The sequence below is a fragment of the Anolis carolinensis genome, chromosome 2 (assembly GCF_035594765.1).
Source record: "Anolis carolinensis isolate JA03-04 chromosome 2, rAnoCar3.1.pri, whole genome shotgun sequence".
NCBI lineage: Eukaryota > Metazoa > Chordata > Lepidosauria > Squamata > Dactyloidae > Anolis > Anolis carolinensis.
The window spans coordinates 29,161,673-29,178,572 of NC_085842.1; the positions used below are offsets into that span (position 1 = coordinate 29,161,673).

The 16,900-nt window shown below is 43.2% G+C and overlaps 1 long non-coding RNA gene across 1 annotated transcript; it reads right to left on the bottom strand.

Moving 5' to 3' along the window:
* Positions 1-1,441: 1,441 nt before the first annotated feature.
* Positions 1,442-16,574, bottom strand: LOC103282271 (C-type lectin domain family 2 member D). Its single transcript, XR_010002480.1, has 6 exons — positions 16,043-16,574; positions 5,767-6,180; positions 4,370-4,498; positions 3,964-4,151; positions 2,958-3,061; positions 1,442-2,524 (listed from the first exon to the last, which is right to left on the bottom strand). It is a non-coding gene; the product is annotated as a C-type lectin domain family 2 member D (long non-coding RNA).
* Between the last annotated feature and the right edge of the window lie 326 nt (positions 16,575-16,900).

Genomic DNA, 16,900 nt, shown 5'->3' on the forward strand with positions numbered 1-16,900 from the left:
AACAAAATATATGAATGGTCATCCAAAGGGGAAATGGGAGCTGAAGTGGAAAGAGCTTATAGCCAGAGTGAAAGGAAAATATAAGTAATTGAACCAAAAAACTTTATGAGTGAACAAATAATATAAATCAAAGAGTAGAGTCATAACTGTTCCCGGAGAGAATGAGGAAGAGGGAGGGGAAAAATTGAATAGGTATAGGTAATTGATGTATAGGACTATAAAAGATAGAATGTAATCAATAGAATGTGTTATATGGAGTTAAAAATAACGTATTATTGTGTAAATGCAATTAGACAATATTACAAATTACTTGCATCTAACCAAATAATAATAAAAAGATTGTTTTGCAAACTCCAGAATGGTTGCAATTTTCTAAGAGCTAATACGGTGTTAAAATATAATTGTTGGTGACTTTAGTTGGATTGCAGGTTAATTTCTGCACTACAAAATAGCAAATTGCCTCCAACTCACTACCAATATTCTTCAGTTGATTTTCACATTCTTTTTGAACATTAATAAGCATCTACAACTATAGCAGAGGTACAATGGTAGCAGTTTTCAGGAGAGAAGATGGAAACCTTGTGATATGTAGATTGTGGAACCCAGCATGGTATTTTCTGATTTCTGCAGTTCTTGTTCTTCATATTGCCCAAAATGACTGAGTAAACAAGGTATAAAGGGAACAGAGATTAAGAGAAGGTCCAATGTTTTGAAAAAATGCAGGGATTTAGATGATGCTAATCTTTAGATATATCTAAAATGTGGACTTAAAGGGGCTTACATTAAATAAATACAATATAGTAAAAATCAATCCCGTCCAATACAATAAATACAATATAGTAAATAATTACAAAGGACCAGCATTAAAAATAAGATTTGAAACATTGACCACATTATAAAAATCTAAAACATACAGTTAAACATCTTGGTATCCTTAAAATGTTCTCAAACAAAACATATTTTGCAGGCATAGAACAGGATTGTGAGGACAATAGCTTTATAAACAAGCATAGAATCAAACCCTGGCTTCTACTAATACTATGGCTAGCATTTTGTTGGATGGTTTCAATGAGAGTAGACTCAACTTTTGAAAGGTCACATCTCTGTTTTTCAATAGAATTAAAATACAGCGTATCTTGATTTTGATAAGGCCTTTGACAAGGCCCCCATGATTTCTTGCAACAAACTAGTAAAATGTGGGCTAGACAATACTGTTGTGGTAATCTCTGAGCAGTTAGACTCAATTTAACCCTCTCTGGGGGACATTCCACCAAAATGCAGCAGAGTAGCAAAAGCAAAAGCTTTCAAATGCAACAGTTACTTACATGGGGCAAGAAAGAGAAGAGAAAAAGAAGAATTAGTGTGGCCGGTGACCTCCTGTCGATTCCACAGGGATAAAGTTTCATTAATATTATTTCCAGTATTTCTTATATCGGTCTCCATACTTCCCGCTCTTTATTTATTTATTTACAGTATTTATATTCCACCCTTCTCACCCCGAAGGGACGTAGGGCGGATCACATTACACATATAAGGCAAACATTCAATGCCTTAACATAGAACAAAGACAAAGGCAAATGCAGGCTCCAAGCTGGCCTCGAAGTCATGACCTCTTGGTCAGAGTGATATGTTGCAGCTGGCTGCTCACCAGCCTGCACCACAGCCCGTGCCTATTTTCTTGCTTCAACTGGTCTCATTAAAGTAGTCAACTCAAAATTAATATGACGTTTTTCTCGGAAGTACTTTTCCACCGGTGACCAGTCTGTATTTTGTTTTTTGTATGTTCTTGTAATAGAAAAGTCATAGAGTCCAAATCCATGTAGTCCCTTAGTTTGGTGATCCAGGAGTCTTCTGACAAAATTTCTTTGGAGCGCCATCTTAGAGCTATGAGGACTCGTGTTGCTGCTGTTATGTAGAAAAATAATACATCTTCATTTCTTTCTAACAGAAAGTCCATGATATTTAAAATGTAATATTCAGGTTTAAAAGTGAATTTCTTTTTTTTAAAAAATTGTGAGTGGGTGTGGATCCTTTTCCAAAATCCCTTAATCCCTTTACATTCCCACCATACATGTAAAAAAAGTCACTGTTTGGGCATTGCACTTCCAACATTCCTTCTTTTGATTTTTATAGTATTTAGATAATCTCCGTGGGGTTAGGAACCATTGAAAGAACATTTGCTACCAGTTCTCCCTTAATTTTAAAGAACTCGAATATTTTAATTTTATCTTCCACAGTTTTTTCCCAATCTCCGAGGAGAATTGGGTGGCCCAGATCTTGTGCCCACTTGATTATTGTATCTTTTACCCCTTCCGATTCGATACTCCACTCAAGTACATTTTGAAGGGCTTCAGTGTATGTGTAGAGGAGGAATCAGGGCTCCATTTCTGCAGTTCAGGCAATGCTTTTAAACATGTCTTTGCTACAGATCCAGAATTCTTCTCTTGTGCAGTTAGAGCTGGCAACAGCTTTATGATTCAAATATGCACATCTCCTTCCCTTTTCAGTTGGAAGTGTGAAGAACCTGAGGAGCAACAAAACTCTGTTAGGCAAAAAAAAATTATGTATGACTGTTAGAATTAAAATTCACTAAAGGCTTGAGTAATCCACAGCCTTATAATGCATATTTCATTTATCTCATTGGTTGAGTGTCAGTTCACTAGCAGATAGATATTTAACGAAACATAACAAATTTAGAGCCTAAAACATGTGTTGCTGTACTTAAGAGTTTTTGAGCATTTGATTTAGAGTTGTCTTGTTGAAAAGTAGAAATGGGTCCTTTACTTTCAATGATTGTGTAGAAGTGAGAATTTCTGGCCTTGATAGTAATCAAGCAATACATGCTGAAATCTCCTCTTCCACACAAACACTGAAGGTACAAAAGCCTCTCCAGTTTTCAACCTGCCAACCCTAATGTGGGCATTTTTTGCTTCAAACAGAACAGAAAAGAGACCTACCCTTCTGTGAAAATGCTGCCATTGATCCATCTCCAAGGTTGACCTGAATCTTTCTGGAGGCCAATCCAGTGATCAGGAGGGCTTTTGTAACGTAAAAAGAAATCCTTAATCAAGAAAGGAAGGAAGGAAGCACAGATTACCAACTCCAGTTTGATGACCAACTCCTCTCATTTGAGAACTAGATGAAGGAAAAATAAAACCAATGTATTGTCGAAAGGTTTCATGGCCTGAATCACTAGGTTGCTGTGAGTTTTCTGGGCTGCATGGCCATGTTCCAGAAGCATTATCTTCTGACATTTCACCCATATCAATGGCGGGCATCCTCAGAGTTTGTGGAAAGTCCAGACTGAGAGAAAGAACTCTTGTCTGAGGCAAGTGTAAATGTTGCAACTAGCCAGCTTGATTAGCATTTAATGGCCTTGCAGATTCAAAGTCTGACTGCTTCTTGCCTGGGGGCATCCTTTGCTGGGAGGTGTTAGCTGGCCCTGATTGTTTCTTGTCTGGATTTCCCCTGTTTTCTGAATGTTGTTCTTTATTTACTGCCCTGATTTTAGAGTTTACCAGTATTAAAAAAACTCTAAAATCAGACAGTAAACACCTCCCAACAAAGGATTCCCCCAGGCAGGAAGCAGCCACACCTTGACGCTGAAAGGCAATTCAATGCTAATCAAGGTGGTCAATTGAAACATTCACAACTGTCTCAAACAGACAAGAGTTCGTTTGCCACCTTGAACAGTCCACAGATATATAAACCCCACTGGACTAGTTTCCAACATACCTCATTACCTGTGAGGATGCCTGCCATAGATGCATGTGAAACATCAGGAAAGAATGCTTCTGGAACATGGCCATACAGCCCAGAAAACTCACAGCAACCCAGTGATTCCGGCCACGAAAGCCTTTGACAACAGTTGATGGAGTATTTTTTAAAAATAGTAATAAATTTAGTGTTATAGAATTTGATGAAAGATCTGAGATTAACTGTGCTCTGAATTTTTATACTTACGAGTGTTTCTTGGGAGCCGACCACAGCCAAGGAGGCATTGTGGGAGGAACAGTGGCTGTTGCCAGAGGTCCAGTTTCCTTCATTCACTGAAAAGTAGTAGCATTTCATTTGATATCCCAGCCAACCTTTTGGACAAGGATCAGCAAAGACAGCAGGGAGAAGATCTGGACATCCTTCGCTTTTTCTCTCTGGTGATGCAAAAGATTTCATAAACTAGGATGTTAATAACATTGTCCAAACTGTACCTGTCAGAACGTCAGCACTAAAAAGATTAAGTTGAGCATGAATGCAATGGATCTATTAACAAACATTCTAGACTGCTCACAAATATGTTAAGAATTTTTAAAAGTTTAATATAACTGATAAATTGCACAGTATAATTGGACTAATGCAGTTCTTTACTCACCTGTGAACAAAATGGCAAGGATCAGAATAATAACTGTCATTGTCAAAATTACTAAAGAAAAACATGTTACAGGTACGACCCACTCTCCTCTTTCACTCTTGTAGCACCAACAGTTGTTCAAGGAAGACCCTTAAAAGTAAGAAAAAGGCAGGATGAATTTGTACCCAGGGTGAATCTAACAATTTTGTGTAGATCAAGATAAAACATCAGTGAACAAGAGGAACTTAAGAAAGTGAAATTATTTTTAGGTAGGATCATCAGGGATTTTTTTTTCTTTTGCCACATTTTTATCTTTAAATATCCATTAACAACCCCTTTCCAAGAATGTCTTTCTTGAAAGCCACCAACCAAGGTGCCAAGGACACAGCTTCCTCCACTTATTCCCTGTTCCCAACACATCTGTATAGTTGGTATCACCATTCAGAATGTCCTAAAATTTAACTTTTAGCTCATTGCATGCAGTCATATCCCATGTCACAGAAATGAAAGATGCAATTCTGTTTCCTGAAGACCACTGAATTGATTTTCTAACAATGCCCCTCCACTAGGGCTACCAGCCCTAGCATAAAATAGGAATGATTATCTCCTAATAGGTAAAACTTTACAGAAAAGTTGACTGTAGTGAGGATGTCCATGGACTATGCTCTTAACTTAGAATCAGGGTAGGGGTTTGCTGCTGAAATGCCCCTTCCCCAGTTGTGTTTATATATAGTTCAAATATCTGCAAAGAACTCACATTAGGGATGCAGAAATTCCCCGTTCCACAGTCCTCCTCAGGCCAGTGTGAAAGGACATGAAGGCCCCCCCCCCCCCATTATATCATGTACTTAAATGAGAGAAAAGTCTGCAGTCTTGGAGCTAAGGACCTGTATATTATTTCTGTACTTTCAGTGGTGCAGCAGGTTAAACTGCTGAGTTGCTGAACTTGCTGACCAAAACGTCAACAATTTGAATCTGCGGAACAGGGTGAGCTCCCACTGTTAGCGCCAGCTTCTGCCAACTTGGCAGTTCGAAAACATGCAAATGTGAGTAGATCAATAAGTACCACTCCAGCAGGAAAGTAATGACGCTCCATGCAGTCATGCTGTCCATATGACTTTGGAGGTATCTATGGACAACGCCGACTCTTCGGCTTAGAAATGGAGATGAGCACCAACCCTCAGAGTCGGAAATGACTCGACTTAATGTCAGGGGAAAAGCTTTACTTTTACCTATAATATGCATACATCCAACGAGCACAATATACATACAGTGAGCAGAAAAACTGCCTTCTGCCCAGGAAGAAGGGGAGCTCGTCTTTCTTAGATGCAGGTTAATAGGTTGTACATCCAATTTGGGTTGGTAGTGAATTCATAGCTTTTCTGGAAATACAGTACTATCTATCTCGTCACACTCACCTTTTTTAAAATACTCTAAGGATCTTCTGGCCAAAAGCATTTTGACTGCTTCAATCTCAGCTCCTTTCTCTTCTTCATTTAGGTTCATTCGGGTTTCTTTTATATGAGCTTCAGCCATTTTTCTTGAGAATACACAGCTCTTAATTGTCCACACTAAGCCTATTCTTGCTGCAGATTTTATTCACGTGATATGATCAGAGAAAACAAACTTTAAATACCATTTAATCGTGAACTTTATTTTGTGCCTTTGCCCTTCTAAACTGGCAATGCAGTCTTTCCCTTTAGTGCTGTATAAAACCGTTGTTTTGTCTGCTCTTCTAAATCAATGTAAATAGTCCATATTCTCATTTGCTGAAGTGACAGTCTTTGTTCTGTGAAGATATTCTCCCTTTCTGGTCTGTCTCCAAGATTCATCTGTATTGAGGAAAACATGCACAGAATATAAAGTTTGTACTATTTTCATTTCCACATGAAATATACTTTTGTTGCATAGTGGCTTTTGCTAGGCTGTTTTAGCTTTGCTTCTACAGCTTTGCAACAAATATGGCACAGCAGTATACAACCACCTTTCCCAATGTAGTGTTTTTAGTCATTGAGCTATAATTCCCACTATCCTAATTCAATATGTATGTAACTAACATATGTACCTAGCGTTCCCAGGTATGCATTTTCTAAAGCAGTGGTTCTCAACCTGTGGGTCCCCAGGTGTTTTGGCCTACAGCTTCCAGAAATTCCAGCCAGTTTACCAGTTCTTAGGATTTCTGGGAGTTGAAGGCCAAAACATCTGGGGACCCACAGGGTGAGAACCACTGGTCTAAAGGGACCATTCACAATATCATAAAGCTTTTTGACACAGATTAACTCAGGTTAATTTTTTCTCCTTGCAGAAAAAACATACTGGTCTGAATATAGGATTCTGTTAGAAAACAGGAGGATGGCCAGACACCGTTCCCTCAAAACATGGAACCAATTGCTGCAAAAGGAAAAAAAGGCAAGCTTTCCAGGTGCGGGAATATCGCGGTTTTGAGCCAAGCCAAATATGCGGATATTCAGGACTGGTCCGAGGAAATATAAAGGGGTACGCAAAACAAATATTGTGCCATGGTTAGCTTCCCGTGTTGGGCTAGGCCTGCGGATATTGGTATGTCTGTATGTCCCAGCAAATGGAAATCATGGGATTTTTATCTGGGTTTGTTCCCGGGTTTTAGATGCTTGTTCCTGATTGGTTGGTTCCTAAAAGGAAGGCGACACTTGAGTGGAAGGTAAAAACTTTGTCCTGTGAAGAGGAACTTCGTCCTTCACATATTTAATGAAGTTTGTGGCAGAAAAAGGAAGTTCCTGGGGTGCAACAAGTACTTCCACATTAAGCAGTACACAATGAAACAGGAACAGACACTTTCAAACCAGGAACAGAATGTCATAATTGCTATAATTACTCAGACCCTTGGCGCTTTCAGACAGCACTAAATCATGGGTTTTAAGCAGGAGCAAAAAAAAGAAAAAAAAAGCCCAGGACTTCAGAAGAGGTCCACATAAAGACCTGTTAGTCCTGGGATTTCTGCCTGTGTTGTCCAGACTTGCTACTTTGTTCTGAGATTTAGAGGCGCCCAAGATGGCTACCATGGGACTTCCGCCGGAAACCCCCCAGATGTTTCATGAAGTATCTTCCACACAAACAAACCTCATGGGGTAGGATGACTACTGCCCAAGTCAGCAGTACACAATCAAACAGGAACACACACTTTTAAGACAGAACTTTATCATTATCGACTATTTTTACAGCTTGGCTGCCTGGCCATTTGCCCAGACAGATTTTGTTGCGTACTTGTGGCATCAAACAACACGGTGCTGTTCCTGGATTATACATGGCTTTTCCTATTAATAATAATAATAATAACTTTATTTTTATACCCCGCCCCATCTCCCCAAAGGGACTCGGGGCGGCTTACATGGGGCCTGGCCCGATAAAACAAACAAATAACAGTAACAAAGCAATAAAACAATTATCCCAGTAAAAAACACCAACATCAATAAAAACTATCATTAAAATCAACAAGCAGGATACAGTGTTAAAAACAGGAGACTAATTCGTAGATCCCAGGCGAAATGCAGAGTGTTACGAAATGGGAAAAGGAAATTTCACAGTTGGACAATAAAGTGCGGTATAAAATGGCAAGACAACAACAATGGGACTATTATGGAATGGACAGATAGATCAATCCAGCAACAACTAAACATCGAAGGCCTTTTGGAATAGCCAGGTTTTTAAGCTCTTCCGGAAGGAGAGGAGGGTAGGGGCCTGCCTGATCTCTCTAGGTAGAGCGTTCCAAAGCCGGGGGGCCACGACGGAGAAGGCCCTCTCTCTCGTCCCCACCAACTGTGACTGTGAGGGTGGTGGGAGCGAGAGAAGGGCCTCCCCCGACGAGCGAAGAGAATGTGTGGGTTCATAGAGGGAGATGCGGTCTCTAAGGTAGGTGGGTCCCAAACCGTTTAGGGCTTTGTAGGTGATAACCTGCACCTTGAATTGGGCCCGGAAAGTAAATGGCAGCCAGTGAAGCTCCTTAAACAGAGGTGTTGAACGCGCCCTGTAATTCGCTCCGGTTAGAAGCCTGGCTGCCGAACGCTGTACTAGTTGTAATTTCCAGGCCGTCTTCAAAGGCAGCCCCACGTAGAGCGCATTGCAATAGTCCAGTCTAGAGGTAACTAAGGCATGGACCACCATGGTCAGATCAGACTTCTCGAGGTATGGTCGCAGCTGGCGCACAAGTTTTAGTTGTGCAAAGGCCCTCCTGGCCACGGCCGACACCTGAGCCTCAAGCGTCAACCCCGAATCCAGGAGGACCCCCAAGCTGCGGACCTGCGCCTTCAGGGGGAGTGCGTCCCCGTCAAGCACAGGTTGCCACCCAATACCCCGATCAGATGTACGACTGACCTGGAGGACCTCTGTCTTGTCGGGATTAAGTCTCAGTTTGTTCACCCTCATCCAGGCCAACACAGCGGCCAGACACTGGTCCAGAATCTGAGGGGCTTCCTTGGATTTAGGTGGAAAAGAGTAGTAGAGTTGGGTGTCATCCGCGTAGAGATGGCACCATACTCCAAAACTCCGGATGACCTCTTCTAGCGGTTTCATGTAGATGTTAAAAAGCATGGGGGACAAAATAGAACCTTGTGGGACCCCACAGGTCAATGGCCAGGGGTCCGAGCAGGTGTCCCCCAGCTTCACCAACTGGGAACGACCCTCCAGAAAGGACCAGAGCTACTGGAGTGCAGTACCCCCAAGGGCCATTCCAGTGAGCTGCCCCAGAAGGATACCATGGTCGATGGTATCGAAAGCCGCTGAGATGTCCAAGAGAACCAGCAGGGTCACACTCCCCCTGTCCAGCTTCCTGCGGAGGTCATCCACCAAGGCAACCAAAGCCATCTCGGTACTGAACCCAGGCCTGAAGCCAGACTGTGATTGGTCCAGAAAATCCGTATCTGAGAAGGTTGGAGGAGCTCCCCAACAACTCGGAACTCAGAAGATCTATTTGTTGCAGACGCGATGTGGGCAGTCGTGAAAACCTTCCTGGCTGCCCGCAACGCCGCGGAATAAGCCCTAATAGCGGCTATTAGTCACCTGCATGATTTGGCTCTCAGTATTTACATTCCTCTCCAGCACATCTATTTCCCAACTGCCAGTACTAAGTTTTTGCCATGCCATTTACTAAACTGTACACATGTTGTTAGCATACACCCAATGAGGAACCATAATTATAACCCGGCAACCCATCCTGTTGTTCCCTGGCACAAGTACACCACAAAACCTGTCTGCAGAGATGGTCATACAAGTTCTGAGTAATTATAGTACTAATTATGGCATTCTGTTCCTGATTTGAAAGTGTCTGTTCCTGTTTTATTGTGTACTATTTAATGTGAAAGTACTTGTTGCACCCCAGGAACTTCATTTTTCTGCCACAAACTTCATTAATCAGGTGAAGGATGAAATTCCTCTTCCCAGGACAAAGTTTTTTCCTTCCACTCAAGTGTCACCTTCTTTTTAGGAACCAACCAATCAGGAACAAGCATCTAAAACCCGGGAACAAACCTAGATAAAAAATCCAGTGATTTCCGATTGCAGGGCCATACAGACATACAAAAATCTGGATATTTGGCTAAAACCCACGATATTCCCGCACCTGGAAATCTTGCGTTTTTTGCCTTTTGTAGCAGTTGCTTCCAGGTTTACAAGGAACGGCCACCCTCCTGTTTCCTGTAGGAGCTCCTGGGATAAAGGTACTGTCTGGACAGGCCCATAGTTCTATGGCCATCTGTGCTGACAGGTTTTGTGGTCTTCTTGTGCCAGGGAACAATAGGATGATGTTGCCAGGTTGGTTCCTCACTGGGTGTATGCTGACAACATGGGTACAGTTTAGTAAATGGCAAGAACTTAATATTAGCTGCTGGGACATGGATGTGCTGGAGAGGAATGTAGATACAGAACGCCAAGGTCATGCAGAAGGCTAATAGGAACAGCCATGTATAACCCAGGAACAGCATCCTATTGTTCCATGCCACAAGTACACAACCAAATCTGTACAGCCAGGCTGTAAAAATAGTAGACAAAGTTCTGTTCCATGCTTAAAAGTGTGTGTAAGGATGTTATGAGTTAATGGGAATTATTGAGATGATTTTATTTGTTTATTAAAAGGAAAAAGGGGAGTTATGTATTGATGAAGACAGGTCTCACATGGAAGCCAGCTGTGTTCAGCAGGTTGCCATGGTAACACAGCTTCCCTTGGGAGAAAAGGGGCGTGGCTAAGATGACAGTTGGAGCATATTCCCTTTTAAAAGTTGAGTTGCTGTGAGGGTTTAAAAAGGACAGTTGCGGTTAGGTTTTGGAAAGATTAGGAGCTGTGGAAATCAGCTACGGACGGCAGCTTATGGTCACTCAGGGGAAAGGCTGGGAATATAAGCTGACCGGGGGAGTTTAGTATACTGTGTTGAAGAGAAGTTATTTAAGAAATATCCATTCAAGAAAGACTACATTGTAACTTAAGATCCGGAACGTTTACTGATTGAAACCATACGCTTATGTACCAAAAATAAACTTGAATTTTGTTATTGTTCATAAAGATAAGTCTCCTTGCCTCTCTGTAAGCCTGTTACCTCACGTTGGTGACAGTTACCGTACCTATCTATATAAGTTACCGTACTTTCCTATATAAGTTACCATCTTTACTCATTTAAACCCAATCAATTCCGTTATCCTTCCTTATCCACTAAATCATCCCTGTCATACATTCACACATCCTCCATCCCTCCCTCTCACACGCGCACACATCTCCTGAATTGGAGGCAGCAGTGGGATTTAAAGACAAAGATTTCCCCTGCCTGAGTTGAGTACCACAAATTGGGCTCTCTTCAATTGGTGGCACCGGTGGGATCAAAAAGGATTCCATCCCTGTCACCTCAGTCCTCCTCAGTGTGTGTTCCTGTTTAACTGTGTACTGCTGACTTGGGCAGTAGTAGTCTTACCCCATGAGGTTTGTTTGTGTGGCAGATACTTCATGAAAGGTCTGGAGGGCATAGTTTTTCTGGCCAGGACAAAGAACTGAACTTTTGCAGTGATCTGCATATCCGAATCTCCACATATTCGCATCTCAGGTGTTTTTTGTTTTTTTAAACTGCCGAGGTCTCTGGTGAAAGTTCTGTGGCAGCCGTCTTCGGAGCCTTTAAATCTTGGAGCAAAGCATCGTGTTTAGACAACAGAAGCAGAAATCCCAGGACCAACAGGTCTGTATGTGGACCTCTTCTGAAGTCCCAGGATTTTTTGCCCCTGTTTAAAACCTGTGATTTAATGCGGACTGGAAGCACCCTGAGGGAACCTTTCTAGCTTTAGTCTTCCCTCTTATGGTCTCATCTAAGTGCTGCAGTATGAGGTTCATGGGCCACCAATGTAGGTTATTTTAAAAAACAGGCAGCTAACAAAAGGGAGTGATTATTTTCATTTAACCTCCTGCTTGTACTTTAAGTTGGATCATGAAGGATATGTGTTTCATGAAGGAAATTTGGTCTAGATCCATCAAGCCATATAGGAGTCTTTGTGGAACTTACATACATACAGAATAGATGCAACAGGAGTTGTAATCCAGTATCTGACCTTCTGATAGAAATTAAAAAGATGGTTATGGGACCAAGCTTTTGGATAGCAAGTTTGCAGCTCAACAATACTTTGAAAGTTTTAAGTTGCCCACCTCTAGTATAAAATCTATCATGACTATTTTGTTTATTCTGAATATTTGTTCTACTTAAATACGTAAATAGTATGATTTCATATATATATATATATATATATATATATATATATATATATATACATACACACACACACACACACACATATATATACATACATACATATACACACACACACACACACAGGGCTGTTGTCGGGGGGGGGGGAGTTAGGGGTTCAACCCCCCATCAGTGGCCGGAGATGGAGTGACAGCACCCCCCCCCCCTCCTCCGATAGCTGGAACCGAGCACAAGCCTATGAGATGCTGAAGATGGGAAAAGCCTATATATATAACTCCTTCTATGTGTGATGTCCCATGGGCCTTGGAGTTCTGACCCCAGCGCCATCATGGATGATGATGACGACAGCATGGGTTTTTTGCCGGCTCAGCAGGAGACGGAATTGTTGTTAACGGCTTCACAAATTTGTCAATTTTGTGGCCGGCCTTGCTGTTGCAGCAAGGTCACACACACTCTTTTTGAGGAAATGGTAGTTGTGAAGCTTAAGGCACTGATGGCTTATATAAAAAATGGCTGCAGGAGCACAAACTGGTTTGGTTGGAGGAAGACCCATGGCATCCAGTAGGTTTTCCCTCTGAATCAACATACAGTGTGGTGTGTTAAAGAGCCTGAGTATTTGCCATCCACATGAAAACTGAGCCACACACATTAAATACTGAATCTGCATGAGGAACTTAATGGCTGCATATTGCTTTTATATAGTACTAGCTGTGCCCGGCCACGCGTTGCTGTGGCTGATGGGAATCATTTGTTGACCAGGTGGAATAGCAGTGAATAGCCTTGCAGCCTTAAAGTCTGGGTGTTTTCTCCTTATGTGAATCCTTGTTTGGTGAGGTGCAATACAATGGAATAGGTTTGCTGCTTGGAAGTCTGGGTACTTGCGTTGTAGGGAAATGGTTTTTTAGCCCATTGGAATTGTACTGAATAGCCTCGCTGTTTCAAAGACTGACTGCTTTCTACATAGGGGCATCCTTTCTTGGGCAGGCTGAATGAGTCAGAGTAGCCTCATGGCTTGAAACCCTGAGGGTGTACTATGAAGGGGAAATGTTGCTTGGTTAGATAGAACAGCACTGAATAGCCTTGCTGTTTGGAAGCCTGGTTGCTTCCTGGCTGGGGGAATCCTTTGTTGGGAGGTGTTAGCTGGCCCTGGTTGTTTCCTTTCTGGAATTCCCATTTTCAGAGTGTTGTTCTTTATTGAATGTCCTGATTTTAGAGATTATATTGTTGCTTCCTGCCTGGGGGGATCCTTTGTTGGGAGGTGTTAGCTGGCTCTGGTTGTTTCCTTTCTGGAATTCCCATTTTCAGAGTGTTCCTCTTTATTTAATGTCCTGATTTTAGAGATTCTATTGTTCTGTATTATTACACCACAGTAATTGTAGATATGATACTTGTTGCCTGAGAGTACAGGCAGGCGGCCCCTCTTTTCAATCCCGGGAAGAGAGTCAGAGGCCCAGGCAGCTGAGCTTGGAAGGCAAGGCCCTCCTTTGAAGAGGGGAAAAGTGGAGGGAGGCTTTAGGGCCCTTTAGGACGGGGGGGGGGGGGGGGGGCTCTTCCCGGCCTTGCGGCCACCCCTGCCTCCGCCTCTGGAGGCCTCCATCTAAAATAAACAAAACAAATAAACATTGCAGCCTGGCGGCCTCCCTCCTGGCGGGAGACAGACGTGGCTCTTGGGGGGAGGGGGGGGGAAGGTTCGCGCTCCGGCTCTCTCATGGCTGGGGCCGCCCTGAGGCCTGTGGGGCACGGAGGAGGCTGCGGTGGTCTCTGTGGGGGGGGGGCGCCTTTCTGGAAGCTCCCCCCCTGCCTTCGCCTCTGCAGGCCTCAACATCCAAAAAAGAAAAAAGAAAAAAAAGAAATCTTGGGGCCTCGCAGCCTCCCTCCGGCTTGTGGGAGGCTGAGGTGGCTCTTGGCGGGGGGGGGGGGGGGCGCGGCCTCCCTCCGGCCTGTGGCGCATGGAGGAGGCCATGGTGGCTCTTCGCGGGGGGCGGGGGGTTGTTCCACGCCTGCTCGGGCCCCTGACAATTTTGACTCCGCGGCCCCGCCGCGTGGAGGCCCCTCCTCCTCCGACCACCATTGGGCCTTCCAGCCAGGCTGAGGGCTGGGGTTTTAAGGCCCCGTGGGGTTTTTGACGGGATTTTTTTGTTGTATCAACCTAGAGGCATGGATGATGGGCTGTGTTGTCAAATTTCGAGGTTGGGGGTCCTTTAGTTTAGTTGTTTTGCTCAGTGCCGCGATTCCATCACTCTTTTTTATATATAGATAGATCAGATTTAGCACAACCTTTTTGAGTGATGACCCAAAGGAATCATTTTTCACAGAATTGAAAGTTGGAAGAGACCATAATTATTATGATCATTATTATGTTTATTTATATCTCGCTTTTTCTCTCTATAGGTAAAGGTAAAGATTGCCCCGATGTTAAGTCTAGTTGCGCCCAACTCTGGGGGATGGTGCTCATCTCCATTTCTAAGTCAAAGAGCTAGCGTTGTATGTAGACACCTCCAAGGTCATGTGGCTGGCATGACTGCATGGAGCACTGTTACCTTCCCCCCAGAGCGATACCTATCGATCTACGCACATTTGCATGTTTTTGAACTGCTAGTTTGGCAGAAGCTGGAGCTAACAGCAGCTGCTCACCCTGCTCCTCGGATTCGAACCTGCGACCTTTTGGTCTGCAAGTTCAGCAGCTCAGCACTTTAACACACTGCACCACCGGAGGCTCCCTTTCTCTCTATACAGAGACTCAAAGTGGCTAACAACTAAAAGCCTTGTAATTCAATTAAAATGTACAATTATACAAGTATAAAAAGAGTATTAAGCATAATCAAAAGCCTATAAAATCACAGCAGCCCCTGACAATCTCACAAACCTTCTTCCTTAAAAGCCTGCTTGAATAAAAAGGTTTTCACCTGTGGCCTGAAAGACAGCAGGGAAGGGTCTGGAGAACAAGCCCTATGAGGAGTGGCTTAAAGAGCTGGGCATGTTTAGCCTGCAGAAGAGAAGGCTGAGAGGAGACATGATGAGAGCCATGTATAAATATGTGAGGGGAAGTCATAGGGAGGAGGGAGCAAGCTTGTTTTCTGCTGCCCTCGAGACTAGGACGCAGAACAATGGCTTCCAACTACAGGAAAGGAGATTCCACCTGAACATCAGGAAGAACTTCCTCACTGTGAGGGCTGTTCAACAGTGGAACTGTCTTAACCAGAGTGTGGTGGAGGCTCCTTCTTTGGAGACTTTTAAGCAGAGCCTGGATGGCCATCTGTCAGGGATGCTTTGAATGCAATTTCCTGCTTCTTGTCAGGGGGGTTGGACTGGATGGCCCATGAGGTCTCTTCCAACTCTATGATTCTATTCCCTGGGCAGGGAGTTCCACAGTCGAGGGGCAGCCTCCAAGAAGCAAGTCTCGCTCTCTCATTCCCACCAACTGAGCTTGAAATGGAGGTGGGACCAAGAGAAGGGCTTCTCCTGAAGATCTCAGGGCCTAGGCAGATTTCTACAAGGGGATGTAGTCAGCCAAATAGCTAAGCACTATCCAGTCCAATAATAGACTGACTGGCCAACCTAAGTGAAGACGGCAATCCTAGGGTGCATCTACAAGGTGGAAGAGATGTAGTTTGACATCACTTTATTTAACTGTCATGACTCAATAGGATGGCATCATTGGAGATGGATTGTGGTGAGGCACCAGTTCAAGACTTGTACAACTAGGTCTTGTTCTATAATATTGAGCTCTGGCAGTTAAAGTGCTGTCAAACTGCATTCACTCTTCAGTGTGGAAGATGCACCCACCCTCTCTCTGGCTGAGAAGCAAACGCCTGAAGAAACCTTGCCAAGAAGCGATCGATTCGCTTTAGGAACAAAGGAGTGCGTTGAAAGCACATAGCGAGCAACCTATAAGCCCAACTCTGGAGAGAACTGCTTCTCATTGGGGTGGGGGAAAGGCGAGGGAAGGGGGCAGGGACCCCATGAAAAGAAAGGCACTTACCAGGGAAGAAGGAGCTGGATGCCCCGATTCGCTTTGTTTGATCAACCGGTTGCCGCGTGGAGTCAAAAGAGAAAGAGAGAGACTTGGAAGCGGCGGAAATTCAATTCTCCCGCCCGCGCCCCTTGGGAGGAGAGCACATGAAAGCGAAAGAGGGAGAGAGGGGAAGGAACAAAGTCCTTGCTGTGCACTGTGTGGCTCAGGGGGTCCCCAAACTTTTTAAACGGGGCCAGTTCACGGTCCCTCAGCTCGCTGGAGGGCTGGTCTATAGTTTTAAAAAAATCTATGAACAAATTCCTGTGCACACTGCACATATCTTATTTTGAAGTAAACAAACAAAACGGGAACAAATACAGCCTCAATGTTAATAATCATCATCACCATCATCATAAAAAAATAAAGAGGGTTGGAAGAGACCCCTTTGGCCATTTAGTCCAACCCCCTATTGCCTTTGTGCATCAAAAGCACAAGCAAAGCACTCCCGACAGATGGCCACCCAGTCTTAATGTTGTTGTTAATAATAATAATAATAATAATAATAATAATAATAATAATAATAATAATAATAATAATAATAATAATAATAATAAAAATATAATAATAATAATTTTTAGCACTGATATCAACATGGAGTTTGGTTTGGACAAATGTTTGACAGTGGCATTGAAGAAGGGAAAAATCATTGAAAGTGAGGGCATCAATATGCCCAATGGCCAAACAATAAGGTGTCACCAGCCAGAGGCCTATAAATATCTGGGCATATTACAGCTGGACAACATCAAGCATGAACATGTGAAGACTGTGGTCAGTAAAGAATACACACAAAGGGTCAGAAAAATTCTCAAAAGCAAGCTCAATGGA